The following is a 16552-nucleotide window of genomic DNA, read 5'->3' on the forward strand; positions in this document are numbered from 1 at the left end:
CTCGAGCTCATTGACTCCGTGGCCTACCGTGGCGTACCGTGACCTGATGTTTACTGCCAACCGCTTTGGAGGATTTAAGCAACATACAAAAACTGACAACGTCTCTCAAAACTATTTTTGTGAAACATGAGGACAGTATAGTGATACTGCCAGCAGGGAGCACCAGAGAGCTGAACCGACAGTTGTACATTTCTTAAACTTTCACCAACGCAAACACGCACGCTCACTTCAGATCATGGGAGGACATCAAAAAATCACCACCCATTCTCTGACACTTTAACCGTTAACCTTGGTTCAAACATTTAACATCACACGCACACGCAGTGTATTTCAGATAATTAATGAATTCAGATGTCACAATGATCGTTTACATGGATAAGGAGTCCTACTGAATCAATTACTGCCGTTTATATCTAACTAATGATTGTTTTTGTAAAAGTGTAACGTCGAGCCTCAGCAGCTTTCTCACTCCTTATGTGCTACTGTATAAAACCTGGTTTTGCGCCTGCACTAATTGCTTACGGCCATACCACCCTGAACACACCCGATCTCGTTTGATCTCGGTAGCTAAGCAGGATCGGGCCTGGTTAGTACTTGGATGGGAGACCGCCTGGGAATACTAGGTGCAGTTAGCTTTTTCTTTTTCAACTCGAGCTCATTGACTCCGTGGCGTACCGTGACCTGATGTTTACTGCCAACCGCTTTGGAGGATTTAAGCAACATACAAAAACTGACAACGTCTCTCAAAACTATTTTTGTGAAACATGAGGACAGTATAGTGATACTGCCAGCAGGGAGCACCAGAGAGCTGAACCGACAGTTGTACATTTCTTAAACTTTCACCAACGCAAACACGCACGCTCACTTCAGATCATGGGAGGACATCAAAAAATCACCACCCATTCTCTGACACTTTAACCGTTAACCTTGGTTCAAACATTTAACATCACACGCACACGCAGTGTATTTCAGATAATTAATGAATTCAGATGTCACAATGATCGTTTACATGGATAAGGAGTCCTACTGAATCAATTACTGCCGTTTATATCTAACTAATGATTGTTTTTGTAAAAGTGTAACGTCGAGCCTCAGCAGCTTTCTCACTCCTTATGTGCTACTGTATAAAACCTGGTTTTGCGCCTGCACTAATTGCTTACGGCTATACCACCTGAGCAAGCAGGAAGTGTGCAGAGAGCAGGCGAGTGTTTGTTGCTACTTTTATGCTGGTTTAAGTGCCTTATTTTTTGATCTTCTTCGATACATCTCCCCCAAACAGTGAGGCGCTGTTTGGGGGAATATAATTCTCCCATTGGTTTGGGGGAAGCAATATCATGCGGACGGACATAATGGGAACGGATCATGGAAACGGGAAAGGCTCGGATGAAGTAGACTGCGGAAAGAAAGACCAGAGGGGAGGAGAGGTTGGAGAGAAAGAGAATAAATACGACAAAGAACTAACCGTGAGTGTTGAACTTATTGGGGAAGATCCAATAACAGTGATGGAGTTCATGAGAGTGATGAGAGAGGTGTGCGGGGAGTTGATGGCGTGCCGTAAAACTGGATTGAAAAAATACGAATTGACAATGGGACATCTCAGCGGGAAAAATAAGCTTATGGATGGTTTCAAAATAAGAGGGGTTAGTATAGTTGCAAAGGAGCTTACCAGTGACGAAACGGTGGTGTCGTTCTTGGAGCTTCCGGCGTACACCAAGGACAATGACGTTCTTCTGAAGCTACAGGGGTGGGGGGTCTCTGCTGCCTCACCGATCAAAAGAAGAATGTGGCCGGGCACTAACATCGCAGACGGGACCAGGTTCCTGAAGGTGAAGTTTAATGACTTGGTTAGGTCGTTGCCGTATTCGACGCAGTTCAGCACAGCTACGGGTCCCCAGTACTTCCGGGTGATCCACGACAGACAGGAGAAGGTGTGTAGGATGTGCATCCAACCTGGGCATATCCTGAGGGACTGTCCGGAGTTCAGATGCCACAGGTGCCAAGGACAGGGGCACTACGCAAGAGAGTGTGGCGTAGACGGAGAACAGAGGCAACAAGGAGGAGAAGGCGGGAGCCGGGAGACGGACGTCGGCGAGGAGGAGGAGCGACCGAGAGGAGAGGGAGGAGAAGGCGGTAGCGGAGCTGAGGCGACTGAAGCTGAAAGAAGTGGCGTGGGAGTCGGCGGGGAAGGAGAGCAGGAGGACGAGGAGCAGGAAGGAATGGCAGAGGACGTGAGCGCAGCGGAAGAGACAACGGAGACGGGAGGAGAGATGGAAAGGGAGGAGAACGGCTGCAGCGCGGACAGTGCGGTGAGGGGGACGGACGAGCGAGAGGAGCGGAGCAGCGCGGGTGAGGGAGCGAAAGGAGGGGAGAAGAACGTGGAAAAGAGTGGAATGACTGTGGTGGGACAGGGAGGAGGAAGGGCGGTGGCAAGCGGGATTAAGTGGGGGTGGGGGGCTGCTGATATAACAGAAAGTAGGAAGTGGGTGGCTTCGGATATATCAGACAGTGGGGAGGAAAGCATGGAGGTGGTGGGTGGAAATAGGAAAAGACCATCGGGGAGGAAGGAGAGAGAAGATAAGGGGAAAAAAAGTGCAAATTAATAATATACGTGTGGAATCTCTTCTCATTTATACTTTTAATGATCAGGATAACTTCTTTTAATGCTAATGGGCTAAGGGATAGGAACAGGAGGCAGCAAATCTTGATGGTGTGTGAGGCAGACATAATATGTTTACAAGAGACACATTGGGATGAGGAGGTAATGAGGGTGGTTGAGAAAGAATGGATGGGGGACATGTATGTGAATAATGGTGGTGTTAAATCAAGAGGGGTAGCAATTTTAGTGAAAGGGGAGTGGTTGAGAAAGTGACGAAGTGTGTGGATGATGGTGATGGGAGGGTGATAGGAATTACCTTTGAGTACTTGGGTAAAGTATGTCGATTGTTGAATGTGTATGCGCCGAATGAGGTGAAGGAGAGGAGGGTTTTTTTTGAGGGATTGGGGGGAATGTGTGTGGAAAACTGTTTGGTGGTGGGTGACTTTAACGTGTGGTGTGGGAGGTTGGATGCGTCTGCAAGTATGTGTTTCAGGAATGACTTGTCAAGAGGTGTGTTGGAGGAGGTTATGAGAGACAATGGTTAATAGATGTGTGGAGGGAAAGGAATCCAGAGGGGAGGGTTTTTTCAAGGAGGCAAGTGGTGAGAGGAGTTTTAAAAACAGAGCAGGATAGATTTAGTCTTAAGTACAAACGGCATTGCAGGTAGGATAGGGAGAATTGAGTATAAGGTTACTGCGCTAAGTGATCACATGGTGTTAGGGTTTAATTTAGGTCAGGGGTTTGAGAGGAGAGGGGGAGGCGTGTGGTGTATGAATGGTGAGTTGCTGAGAGAGGAAAAGTACAAAAGGGAAGTGAGAGAATGTATATTGAGGAGGAAGAATGAGAGAATGTATGAGGAGGACATTGGGAGGTGGTGGGAGAGTTTGAAAGGAGAGATAAAGGAATTGAGTGTGGGTTATAGTAGAGGCAGGAATATGATACAGAGAGAGAGAGAGAGGAGGTTAAAGGGAGATTTAGCTAGAGAGGCAAAGAGAGCGGATGAGGTGGTAGGCTATGATTTGGGGAAGTATATTAGAATTAAGGATGAACTGAAGGAGATAGAACAGAGGAGGTGTATGGGTGCAATAGTCAGAAGTAGGGCCAGATATGTGATTGAGGGAGAGAAATGTACAGGATTCTTTTTAGGATTAGAAAAGACGAAGCAGTAGAAGAATTATTTAGAAAAAGTGGAAGGAAAGGAAGGGGAGATGATTACTGATTTTGTAGGGATAACTGAAAGAGTAGAAGATTTTTATAGGGATTTATTTAGGAAAGAAGAAGTGGATGAGGAGAGTATGAGGCAGGTGTTGGATAGTGTGAAAGCCAGGTTGAGCGATGATGATAGGGAGATGTGTGAGACAGGAATAGGGACGGGTGAAATAAATGAAGCGATAGGAGGGTTAGGGAGAAATAAGAGTCCAGGGATAGATGGGTTAATTGGTGAATTTTATGTTGAGTTTAGGGAGGAGTTAGTGCCAGTGCTAGAGAGGTTATTTAGATGGATAGAGGAGAAGGGCGAGATGCCGCTGAGCATGTCGACAGGGTTAGTAACGGTGATACACAAGAAAGGGAGTAGGGTTAAGCTTCAGAATTATAGGCCACTTAGTATGTTGAATGGTGATTATAAAGTCTTAGCAAGGGTGTTAGCCAACAGGGTCAAGCAGGTAATAGGGAAGGTGGTGGGAAGCACACAGGCATATAGTATACCGGGTAGGGACATAGCAGACACAATTAGTAGTATTAGGGACATAAGAGAATAGATGAAGAGAGATAAAGGGGGATAGTTGTAAGTTTAGATTTGAACAAAGCATTTGATAGGGTGGATCATGATTATTTATATAGAGTGTTAGATAAATTTGGTTTTGGGCGCAGGTTGGTAGGATGGATAAAGAGGATGTACGACAGGGCAGTGAGTTGCGTTAAAATCAATGGGATTGTCACAGATGCATTTAGACTGGAAAGGTCGGTTAGGCAAGGCTGTCCGCTGTCGGCTCTGCTGTACTCCTTGTCGGCAGAGCCGCTAGCGGCACTTCTAATGCAGAATGACAGGATCAGGGGTATAGAGTTACCAGAGGGGCGGGTTAGTTTATTATTTCAGTATGCGGATGACACGACAGTTACAGTTAGGGACAGGGAAAGTGTAGTTGAGGTTTTAGGTAGTGTAGAGTTGTATGGCAGGGCATCAGGGGCGAAAATAAACATGGAAAAGTCAGAATCATGTATGTAGGTGTGGAGAGAGCAGGTAGGAGGGAGATAGGATTGAAAGAGGAAAAGGATTATTTTAGGATATTAGGTGTGAACTTGGGGGATAAAGGATAAAGAAGGGAGAGATATGCAGTTTGAAGGGATAATGAATGGGATTAGGAAGACGTTAAGTGTTTGGAAACTTAGAGGTTGAAGCTGAAGGGGAAGGTGACAGTTGTGAATGCGCTGGTAATGAGCAAGCTTGTGTATGCAATGAATGTGTTGGATGTGCCTGATAGAGTTTTGAAGGAGGTGGAGAGAATGGTGAGTGAGTTGTGTGGGGTGGGAAGGGTAGTTAGGATAGCCAGGGAGGTGATGGAAAATGAGTATGAGGATGGTGGGTTAAAATTGATTAATTTAGAAAGGAGAAAGAAAGCCCTTAGGGTGAAAATGGTGGTGAGATATCTAAAGGACAAGAGGGATCATATATGGAAGGTGTTTTTTAAGGGAAGCAATTAATAAGTGTGGTGGGTGTGGAAGAGTGGAGTGTATATGGAACTAAAGATAAGGTATGTTGGTAGGAGTGTCGGAGTTTTATAAGGAGGTGTTGGGAGCGTGGGGAGAGTTTGTGAAATGTGTGAAGTATGAGTGTAAGGATGTCAAGCAGGTATGGGAAGCAACCAGGTGTTTTTAAATCCAAAATCACATTTGAGGGGAACACAATTTATAACAGGGTATTTGGAGAGCAGGGGTTAGGAAGGTGAAGGATTTAGTTTATGAGTAATGTACCTGGGTTCATGAGGGCCACAGGTAATGGTACGACGAGGGTGAGGGAAAGAGGGGATGAAATATGGTTGGGTACGGCACAGGGAGTGTTGGAAAGGATCAAGGAGGGTATGCCGAGAGAATGGGTTTGGGATGATTGAGAGAGAGGCTGGTGGTGGAATGGAGAAGGTGAGATAGAAATGTATGTGGGGGAAGGAGAAAGGAGGGTGAGTCTGAAGAGTGGTGAAAACGAGAGTAATGTATAGATGTTTAAGAGGGAAAGAAGTGAGGAGACCGGGCTTGCAGAGAAAGTATGGGTTAGAGTGATGATTGATATGGATGTAGGGGGAATATGGAGAATTTAAGAGTGAAATGGAATTGTATTGAATGTGAAGATTTTGATTTCCTTTTGCGGCACAATAGGGTGTTTAACAATTTAATAATCAGTAGTGTTTGATGTGAATGTGAGGAGGAATGTGATGTGTGCGGAGTGGGGGTGGAAACGTTTATGCATGAGTTTGTTGAATGTTGTGAGTTGGAGGGATACTTTGTGAAAATTAAAGAGTTAATAAACAGATGTTGGGGAGGAGGGTTTGTGGAGAGAATGGAATGGAAGAGTTGTGGCTGTTTGGGGTGACAAGTAGGGTGGAAGGTGTAATGTTAATCTGTTAAATTATGTTTTAATCCACGCAAGGTTTGCTGTCAAGCTCAGGAGAAATTTGGCCCATTATGAGAAGAAGAGAGTTGAGGTATGGAGTGGTTTTTTAAGAGTATAATGAGAAGAGATGTTAATATGTTGTATAGTTATGTTGGGGAAGATGAGTTTATGGGAGGGTTTGTGGAGGGGAGCACTTTTGTTGTGCTTGGAGGCAATGGGGAAGTGAAATTGGATTTTGGATGAGTTGAAGGGGGCGCCTAAGGGGCTGGAGGTGCGGTTAAGAGGTCAGCAGGGTGACTGACTATTTTTATTCTTGTTAATTAGTGTTTTCAAGTCATGACTTTTTTGATTTGGTGAGGGGCCAGTGTATTGAAGGTTTTTACAAAAGCATCCTGGCTAACCCAGTATTGTTTGTAGTTATTTTTGTTTGAGATGGATCTGAGGTATCTTTCTTTGTTTTATTTGTTTTATGTTTTATTTATGCATGATGGTGTATGTATATATTTGGTGTTAATACAAAAGAAAAAAAAAAAAACACGCCCGATCTCGTCTGATCTCGGAAGCTAAGCAGGGTCGGGCCTGGTTAGTACTTGGATGGGAGACCGCCTGGGAATACCAGGTGCTGTAAGCATTTTCTTTTTCAACTCGAGCTCATTGCCTCCGTGGCCCTACCGTGACCTGATGTTTACTGCCAACCGCTTTTGGAGGATTTAAGCAACATACAAAGACTGACAACGTCTCTCACAAACTATTTTTGTGAACACGAGGACAGTATAGTGATACTGCCAGCAGGGAGCACCAGAGAGCTGAAACGACAGTTTGTACATTTCTTAAACTTTCACCAACACAAACACGCACGCTCACTTCAGATCATGGGAGGACGTCAAAAAATCACCACCCATTCTCTGACCCTTTAACCGTAACCTTGGTTCAAACATTTAACATCACACGCACACGCAGTGTATTTCAGATAATTAATGAATTCAGATGTTCACAATGATCGTTTACTTGGATAAGGAGTCCTACTGAATCAATTACTGCCGTTTATATCTACTAATGATTGTTTTTGTAAAAGTGTAACGTCGAGCCTCAGCAGGTTTCTCACTCCTTATGTGCTACTGTATAAAACCTGGTTTTGCGCCAGCACTAATTGCTTACGGCCATACCACCCTGACGCCCCCTACAGTGTCGGAGTACGTAGTGTTTTTTTTAGGACAGCCGCATGGTAAATTGGTTTGTCTGGTGGAGAGAATTTTGGAGTGTTGCTATCTGGTCTAACAACCCAGTTTATTTTGTGTTTTTTTTCGTCCCCAGCAGTCATAGACTGTTGGGGGATCGCCCTGAGTTATTATATATATACTTTTCCAGTCGTTTTGTTTGTTTGCAACGGTGGAGGCGAGAATGATCCTGGGGGGCCTAGCTTCGGCGAAGCCACCGGGCGAAATTGAGTGCCGGCGGGCAGCGAGCTGGAGGGACGGTGAATGGAGCAGGACTTGAGGTGGAGGAGGACGGAAAAGCTGGCGGGTTGCGAGGAGGAAGGAGTGTTGCGGAGAGTCGGTGAGGAGAAAAGGAGAGAAGGAGAGAGCGGGGGAGATGGGAACGGCAAGGCGGCTGGAGGCGGGCAAGAGCAGGTGGCTGGTGGATGAAACAGTGGACGGGATTAAGAAGGTAGAGCGCATGTATGAGAGGAGGCTCACGGTTTGGTGGAGCCAGTGCGGGGACGTTATACCCTATAGGAGAATTAATGAAAGGCTATGGCGGTCGTGTGCGGAGAAATCAGGGCCTGTAGGGTGCATGGCCCTCGGGAAGCTGGGAGGTGACGGTGTGCGGAGAGAGGGGGAAGGACCGTCTGCTCGATGGGTGTTAAAATACACAACACTAGGATTTATTGCCAGAGAACTATGTAATGACGAGCTGGTGGTTTCCTTTCTTACCCTGCCAGCATACATTTCTGATGCGGAAATCCTGGATAAACTAAGTGGGTGGGGAGTCGGGCGCTTTCGTCCATCAGAGGAGGATGTGCCGGGGCACCAATATTGCCGATGGTACAAGGATTGTACGGGTCAAATTTAATGAGCTCGTGCAATCCTTGCCATATTCCACTAAATTCAATACCGCAACGGGTGTTGAATACTTCTAGAGTAATCCACGACCGCCAGATGAAGGTTTGCAGGAAGCTGTATGCAGCCGGGCCACATCCTGCGTGAGTGCCCGGATTTACCTGCCATAATTTGTGGATGCCAGGGCCACTCGCTCGGGAGGTGTGCCAAGGGGTGGCAAAGTGCTCTCGACATGCCGGAGGAGAGAGAGAGACTGTATATGCCCGCGTGTCGAAGGAGGCGGAGTGAGGCCGGCGGCGAGGCTGAGATGGTGACGACACCGGGGGCCGCCGGATGACGGTGGTGTGAGGCCCGAGGAGGAGGGCCATGGGCGTTGCGAGCATGGACCGGACTGGTTTGTATCTGGGGGCGGAGCGAATTCCCACGTTGTGCTGAGGAGGAGCCTCACCTCGACGGCCAGCCATGGCGGACCTGAGGGGAGAGCGGAGCGAAGGGCCCTGCCGCCGGCGGCAGCGGAGACAGGAGCGTCGTCGAGAGGCAGAGGTGAAAGACGCGGCAAGGGGTCAGAATGTTTGGGGATGGGACGGGGAAGAACTGTACTTAATATGACTTGGATGACAATGATGAGGATGGGTTGAGAGTGGGCTTTTGTTGCTAACTAACTGTGAGGGATGGGAGGCTCGGCGCGTATGATCGGACATGGTAGGAGCTAAGGGAAGGGGAGAACAAAAGGACTGTCACGCCAAATCAAAACCCGGAGGGCGTAGTGGGAAGAAGAATAAGAATTCGTTAAGTATTTCTTGTGATGAAGGTTATTGTTCTAGCCTGGCTCTTTTTCGTTGGTTTTTTCCTTATTTTATTTTTATTATTTATGGCTTTGGTTATTTTTTTCCCTGAATTGCGAACGTTATGAGAACTGACTATGAAAGAATGCCTATTGGAAGAGTTGCGAGATTAGTGGCAGTCTTGGGGAAAAATTCAGGTGGCTGCTGGGAGGGTGCAGTGTGGCGAGACCTGCGCTGGGTGGACCGGGGGTGGGAATTGTCTGTACTCCTTAGGCTGTGAGTAGGAAGTATAGAAATTGGAAAATGATCACCATGATCTTCCACCTCTTCCTGGCATTCGCAACGGAGGGCGATTTTTAACAGCCGCGATTTTGACGGCTGTATTAAGGACGAAAGTGGGATTGTCATGGAGGCTGTTGTAGAATGAATAGAACAACGACACTTCACGAATGCTGCCATGTTGTGACGAGGCTTTGTTTGTGAGTATCGTTTGTAGAATGAGCGCCCGGAAGTTATGTGGTGTGAATGAGACTGAATTAGTATGGATGACTGAGCAGGGCACGTTTGGGGTTGATTTGGTGTGTTTAAAGGGGGAGTTTTTCCATAGTGGCTTATTTTGGATGGTGGGGCGAGAGTGCGGGGTTTTTTGTTTATTTTTGGTATCTTGGTTTTGCTGTGGTGTTTTTTTTTCGAATGAGGGGTGGTTTTAATTTTTGTGGGTAACATGGTCGCATTGTTTTTAAAATAATCTGTGTTTGGCTATTCGGCTTGTGCTTTAGGATTGAGGGTGCGGTTTTAATTTCGAGCGGTGTAAGTGTATTCTGGGAAAAGATACTGCTTTTGCTGTGTTCGCTTCTTATTTTAATTTAACAGAGAAGTGTGCCCTTAGTTAATTGTTTGTGCGTGTTTCTTAGGTGTGCGTTTAGTTTGTGGACTGTTTTTCATTTATTTTTTTTGATTCTTATTATACGTATCAATGAATGCTGTAAGCTGTATAAATTGAATCCTATATTTGCATAATATAAAAAGAAAACAAAAACACGCCCGATTATCCGTCTGAATCTCGGAAGCTAAGCAAGCGGTCGGGCACCTGTGTTCGTACTTCGGAATGGCGAGGACTGACTCGTGAATTCTTACCAGAGTGCTGCTAACGCTTTTTCTTTTTCAATCCGAGCTCCATTGACTCCGTGGCCTACTCGCTGGGACGTACCGCTGAAACCCTGATGCTTTACTGTCCAACCGCTTTTGCGAGGATTTAAGCAACACTACAACAACTGATCAACGTCTCTCAAACAACTCTTTTTGTGAAACATGTAGGGACAGTATAGTGCTACTCGCCCCAGCAGGGAGTGCACCAGCAGCCAGAGAGTGCATGAACCGACAGTTGTACATTTTCTTAAACTTTCCACCAACCACTAACACACAGACACTCTACGCCTCACTTCCGATCATGATGAGGACGGTCAAAAAATCACAACCCATTTCCTGACACTTCTAAACGTTAAGCCTTGGTTCAAACATTTAACATCCACCCGCACACGCCGTGGTGCTTTCAGCATAATTACTGAATTCAGGATGGTCACCATGCATCGCTTCACATGGATAAGCGACGTCCTTGACATTGACTCAACTTTTACATTTGCCCGTGTATATACTAACTAATGATTGTTTTTGTAAGAGCTGTACGTCGAGCCTCAGCAGCTTTCTCACTCCTTATGTGCTACCTGTATAAAACCTGGTTTGCGCCTGCAATAATTGCTTACGGCCATACCACCCTGAACACGCCCGATCTCGTCTGATCTCGGAAGCTAAGCAGGGTCGGGCGCGTTAGTACTTGGATGGGAGAACCGCCTGGGAATACCAGGTGCTGTAAGTTTTTTCTTTTTCAACTCGAGCTCATTGACTCCGTGGCGTACCGTGACCTGATGTTACTGCAACCGCTTTGGAGGATTTAAGCAACATTATCAAAACTGACAACGACCTCTCTCAAAACTATTTTTGTGAAATGAGGCACGTATAGTGATACTGCCAGCAGCGGAGCACCAGAGAGCCTGAACCGGACAGTTGTACATTTCTAAAACTTTCACCAACACAAACACGCACGCTCACTTCAGATCATGGAGGAGGACGTCAAAAAATCAACACCCATTCTCTGACACTTTAACCGCTAACCTTTGTTCAAACATTTTAACATCACACGCACACGCAGTGTATTTCAGATAAATTAATGAATTCGATGTCACAATGATCGTTTACATGGATAAGGAGTCCCTACTGAATCAATTTACTTGCGGTTATACTAACTAATGATTGTTTTTGTAAGAGTAGTAACGTCGAGCCTCAGCAGCTTTCTCACTCCTTATGTGCTACTGTAATAAAACTGCGTTATTGCGCCTGCACTAATTGCTTACGGCGATACCACCCTGAACACGCCCGATCTCGTCTGATCTCGGAAGCTAAGCAGGGTTAGGCCTGGTTAGTACTTGGACGGGAGACCGCCTGGGAAACAGGTGCTGTAAACGTTTCCTTTTTCAACTCGAGCTCATTGCCTCCGTGGCCTACCGTGGCGTACCGTGACCTGATGTTTACTGCCAACCGCTTTGGAGGATTTAAGCAACATACAAAAACTGACAACGTCTCTCAAAACTATTTTTGTGAAACATGAGGACAGTATAGTGATACTGCCAGCAGGGCGCACCAGAGAGCTGAACCGACAGTTGTACATTTCTTAAACTTTCACCAACAAAACACGCACGCTCACTTCAGATCATGGGAGGACGTCAAAAATCACCACCCATTCTCTGACACTTTAACCGTTTACCTTGGTTCAAACATTTAACATCACACGCACACGCAGTGTATTTCAGATAATTAATGAATTCAGATGTCACATGTGATCGTTTACATGGATAAGGAGTCCTCTACTGAATGAATTACAGCTGTTTATATCTAACTAATGATTGTTTTGTAAGAGTGTAACGTCGAGCCTCAGCAGCTTTCTCACTCCCTTATGTGCTACTGTATAAAACCTGGTTTTGCGCCTGCACTAATTGCTTACGGCCATACCACACTGAACACGCCCTATCTCGTCTGATCTTGGAAGCTAAGCAGCGTCGGGCCTGGTTAGTACTTGGATGGAGAGCTGCCTGGGAATACCAGGTGCTGTAAGCTATTTATTTTTCAACTCGAGTCCTCATTGCCTCCGTGGCCTACCGTGGCGTACCGTGACCTGCATGTTTACTGCCCAACCGCCTTTGGAGGATTTAAGCAACATACAAAAACTGACAACGTCCTCTCAAAACTATTTTTGTGAAACATAGAGGACAGTATAGTGATACTGCCAGCAGGGAGCACCAGAGAGCTGAACCGACAGTTGTACATTTCTTAAACGTTCACCAACACAAACACGCACGCTCACTTCAGATCATGGGAGGACGTCAAAATCACCACCCATTCTCTGACACTTTAACGCTAACCTTGGTTCAAACATTTAACATCACACGCACTACGCAGTGTATTTCAGATAATTAATGAATTCAGATGTCACAATGATCGTTTACATGGATAAGGAGTCCTACTGATCAATTACTGCCGTTTATATCTAACTAATGATTGTTTTGTAAGAGTGTAACGTCGAGCCTCAGCAGCTTTCTCACTCCTTATGTGCTACTGTATAAAACTGGTTTTGCGCCTGCACTAATTGCTTACGGCCATACCACCCTGAAACACCGCCCGATCTCGTCTGATCTCGGAGCTAAGCAGGGTCGGGCCTGGTTAGTACATTGAATGGGAGACCGCCTGGGCATACAGGTGCTGTAAGCTATTTCTTTTTCAACTCGAGCTCATTGACTCCGTGGCGTACCGTGACCTGATGTTACTGCCAACCGCTTTGGAGGATTTAAGCAACATCAAAACTGACAACGTCTCTCAAACTATTTTTTGTGAAACATGAGGACAGTATAGTGATACTGCCAGCGGGGGAGCACCAGAGAGCTGAACCGACAGTTGTACATTTCTTAAACTTTCACCAACACAAACACGCTCAAGCTCACTTCAGATCATGGAGGACGTCAAAAAAATCACCCACCCATTCTCTGACACTTTAACCGTTAACTTGTTCAAACATTTAACATCACACGCACATGCAGTGTATTTCAGATAATTAATGAATTCAGATGTCACAATGATCGTTTACATGGATAAGCGAGTCCTACTGAATCAATTACTGCCGTTTATATCTAACTAATGATTGTTTTGTAAAGTGTAACGTCGAGCCTCAGCAGCTTTCTCACTCCTTATGTGCTACTGTATAAAACCTGGTTTAGCGCCTGCACTAATTGCTTACGGCCATACCACCCTGAACACGCCCGATCTCGTCTGAACCGGAAGCTAAGCAGGTCGGGCCTGGTTAGTACTTGGATGTGAGACCGCCTGGGAATACCAGGTGCTGTAAGCTTTTTCTTTTTCAACTCGAGCTCATGACTCCGTGGCGTACCGTGACCTGATGTTACTGCCAACCGCTTTGGAGGATTTAAGCCAACATACAAAACTGACAACGTCTCCTCAAAACTATTTTGTGAAACATGAGGACAGTATAGTGATACTGCCAGCAGGGAGCACCAGAGAGCTGAACCGACAGTTGTACATTCCTTAAACTTTCACCAACACAAACACGCACGCTCACATTCAGATCATGGGAGGACGTCAAAAATGCACCACCCATTCTCTGACACTTTAACCGTTAACCTTGGTTCAAACATTTAACATCACACGCACACGCAGTGTATTTCAGATCATTAATGAATTCAGATGTCACACTGATCGTTTACATGGATAAGGAGTCCTACTGAATCAATTACTGCCGTTTATATCTAACTAATGATTGTTTTTGTAAGAGTGTAACGTCGAGCGCCTCAGACAGCTTTCTCACTCCTTATGTGGCTACTGTATAAAACCTGGTTTTGCGCCTGCACTAATTGCTTACGGCCATACCACCCTGAACACGCCCGATCTCGTCTGATCTCGGAAGCTAAGCAGGGGTGGGTCTGGTTAGTACTTGGATGGGAGACCGCCTGGGAATACCAGGTGCTGTAAGCTTTTTCTTTTTCAACTCGAGCTCATTGACCCCGTGGCGTACCGTGACCTGATGTTTACTGCCAACCGCTTTGGAGGATTTAAGCAACATACAAAAACTGACAACGTCTCTCAAAACTATTTTTGTGAAACATGAGGACAGTATAGTGATACTGCCAGCAGGGAGCACCAGAGAGCTGAACCGACAGTTGTACATTTCTTAAACTTTCACCAACACAAACACGCCCGCTCACTTCAGATCATGGGAGGAACGTCAAAAAATCACCACCCATTCTCTGACACTTTAAACCGTTAACCTTGGTTTCAAACATTTAACATCACACGCACACGCAGTGTATTTCAGATAATTAATGAATTCAGATGTCACAATGATCGTTTACATGGATAAGGAGTCCTACGGAATCAATTACTGCCGTTTATATCTAACTAATGATTGTTTTTGTAAGAGTGTAACGTCGAGCCTCAGCAGCTTTCTCACACCTTATGTGCTACTGTATAAAACCTGGTTTTGCGCCTCCACTAATTGCTTACGGCCATACCACCCTGAACCACGCCCGATCTCGTCTGATCTCGGAAGCTAGCAGGGTCGGGCCTGGTTAGTACTTGGATGGGAGACCGCCTGGGAATACCAGGTGCTGTAAGCTTTTTATTTTTCAACTCGAGCTCATTGCCTCCGTGGCCTAGCGTCGGCGTACCGTGACCTAGAGTTTACTGCACACGCTATTTGGAGGATTAAGCACATACAAAAACTGACAAGCGTCTCTCAAAACTATTTTTGTGAAACATGTAGGACAGACTAGTGATACTGCCAGCAGGTGAGCACCAGAGAAGCTGAACCGACAGTTGTACATTTCTTAAACTTTCCACCAACACAAACCCGCACGCTCACTTCAGATCATGGGAGGACGTCAAAAAATCACCAGCCCATTCTCTGTACACTTTAAACCGTTAACCCTTGGTTCAAACATTTAACATCACACGCACAACGCAGTGTATTTCAGATAATTAATGAATTCAGATGTCACAATGATCGTTTACATGGATAAGGAGTCCTACTGAATCAATTACTGCCGTTTATATCTACCTAATGATTGTTTTTGTAAAAGTGTAACGTCGAGCCTCAGCAGCTTCTCACTCCTTATGTGCTACTGTATAAAACCTGGTTTTGCGCCCTGTATAATTGTTTTACGGCCATACCACCCTGAACCGCCCGATCTCGTCTGATCTCAGAAGCTAAGCATGGTTCTGTCCTGTTAGTACTTGGATTGGAGACGCCTGGTAATACCAGGTGGCGTAATCAATTTCTTTTCAACTCTAGCTCATTGACTCCGTGTCCTATACGTGTCATCACCAGTGACCTACATGTTTACTGCCAACCCGCTTTGGATGATTTAACACTGCAACATACAAAAAGTGTGACAACGTCCTCTCAAAACTATTTTTGTGAACATGAGGACAGCAATAGTGATACTGCCAGCGGGAGCACCGAGAGCAAACCGACAGTTTACTTTCTTAAACTTTCACACAACACAAACCGCAAACGCTTCCTTCAGATCATGGGAGGAACGTCAAAAATCACCACCCATTCTCTGACACTTTAACCGTTAACCTTGGTTCAAACATTTAACATCACACGCACACGCAGTGTATTTCAGATAATTAATGAATTCAGATGTCACAATGATCGTTACATGGATAAGGAGTTCTACTGAATCAATTACTGCCGTTTATATCTAACTAATGATTGTTTTTGTAAGAGTGTAACGTCGAGCCTCAGCAGCTTTCTCACTCCTTATGTGCTACTGTATAAAACCTGGTTTTGCGCCTGCACTAATTGCTTACGGCCATACCACCCTGAACACCCGATCTCGTCTGATCTCGGAAACTAAGCAGGGTGGGCCTGGTTAGTACTTGGATGGAGACAGCCGGGAATACCAGGTGCTGTAGCTTTTCTTTTTCAACTCGAGCTCATTGACTCCGTGGCGTACCGTGACCTGATGTTTACTGCCAACCGCTTTGGAGGATTTAAGCAACATACAAAAAACTGACAACGTCTCTCAAAACTATTTTTGTGAAACATGAGACAGTATAGTGATACTGCCAGCAGGGAGCACCAGAGAGCTGAACGACAGTTGTACATTTCTTAAACTTTCACCAACACAAACACGCACGCTCACTTCAGATCATGGGAGGACGTCAAAAATCACCACCGATCTCTGACACTTTAACCGTTAACCTTGGTTCAAACATTTAACATCACACGCACACGCAGTGTATTTCAGAATTAATGAATTCGATGTCACAATGATCGTTTACATGGATAAGGAGTCCTACTGAATCAATTACTGCCGTTTATATCTAACTAATGATTGTTTTTGTAAAAGTGTAACGTCAAGCCTCAGCAGCTTTC

The 16552-nt window shown here is 45.5% G+C and overlaps 3 non-coding genes and 6 pseudogenes across 3 annotated transcripts; all 9 read left to right on the forward strand.

Moving 5' to 3' along the window:
- The first annotated feature begins 516 nt into the window (after positions 1-516).
- Positions 517-635, forward strand: LOC130395605 (5S ribosomal RNA). Its single transcript, XR_008898645.1, has one exon. It is a non-coding gene; the product is annotated as a 5S ribosomal RNA (ribosomal RNA).
- Positions 636-10805: 10170 nt separating this feature from the next.
- Positions 10806-10924, forward strand: LOC130396054 (5S ribosomal RNA; annotated as a pseudogene).
- Positions 10925-11453: 529 nt separating this feature from the next.
- Positions 11454-11570, forward strand: LOC130396055 (5S ribosomal RNA; annotated as a pseudogene).
- Positions 11571-12100: 530 nt separating this feature from the next.
- Positions 12101-12219, forward strand: LOC130396003 (5S ribosomal RNA; annotated as a pseudogene).
- Positions 12220-12750: 531 nt separating this feature from the next.
- On the forward strand, positions 12751-12870 carry LOC130396231 (5S ribosomal RNA; annotated as a pseudogene).
- Positions 12871-13387: 517 nt separating this feature from the next.
- LOC130396109 (5S ribosomal RNA) lies at positions 13388-13504 on the forward strand (annotated as a pseudogene).
- A 522-nt stretch (positions 13505-14026) lies between these two features.
- Positions 14027-14145, forward strand: LOC130400626 (5S ribosomal RNA). Its single transcript, XR_008903104.1, has one exon. It is a non-coding gene; the product is annotated as a 5S ribosomal RNA (ribosomal RNA).
- Positions 14146-14667: 522 nt separating this feature from the next.
- On the forward strand, positions 14668-14786 carry LOC130395518 (5S ribosomal RNA). The gene has a single exon (XR_008898567.1). It is a non-coding gene; the product is annotated as a 5S ribosomal RNA (ribosomal RNA).
- A 1192-nt stretch (positions 14787-15978) lies between these two features.
- Positions 15979-16092, forward strand: LOC130396259 (5S ribosomal RNA; annotated as a pseudogene).
- Positions 16093-16552: the final 460 nt, after the last annotated feature.

The sequence above is a fragment of the Gadus chalcogrammus genome, chromosome 12, assembly GCF_026213295.1.
Source record: "Gadus chalcogrammus isolate NIFS_2021 chromosome 12, NIFS_Gcha_1.0, whole genome shotgun sequence".
NCBI lineage: Eukaryota > Metazoa > Chordata > Actinopteri > Gadiformes > Gadidae > Gadus > Gadus chalcogrammus.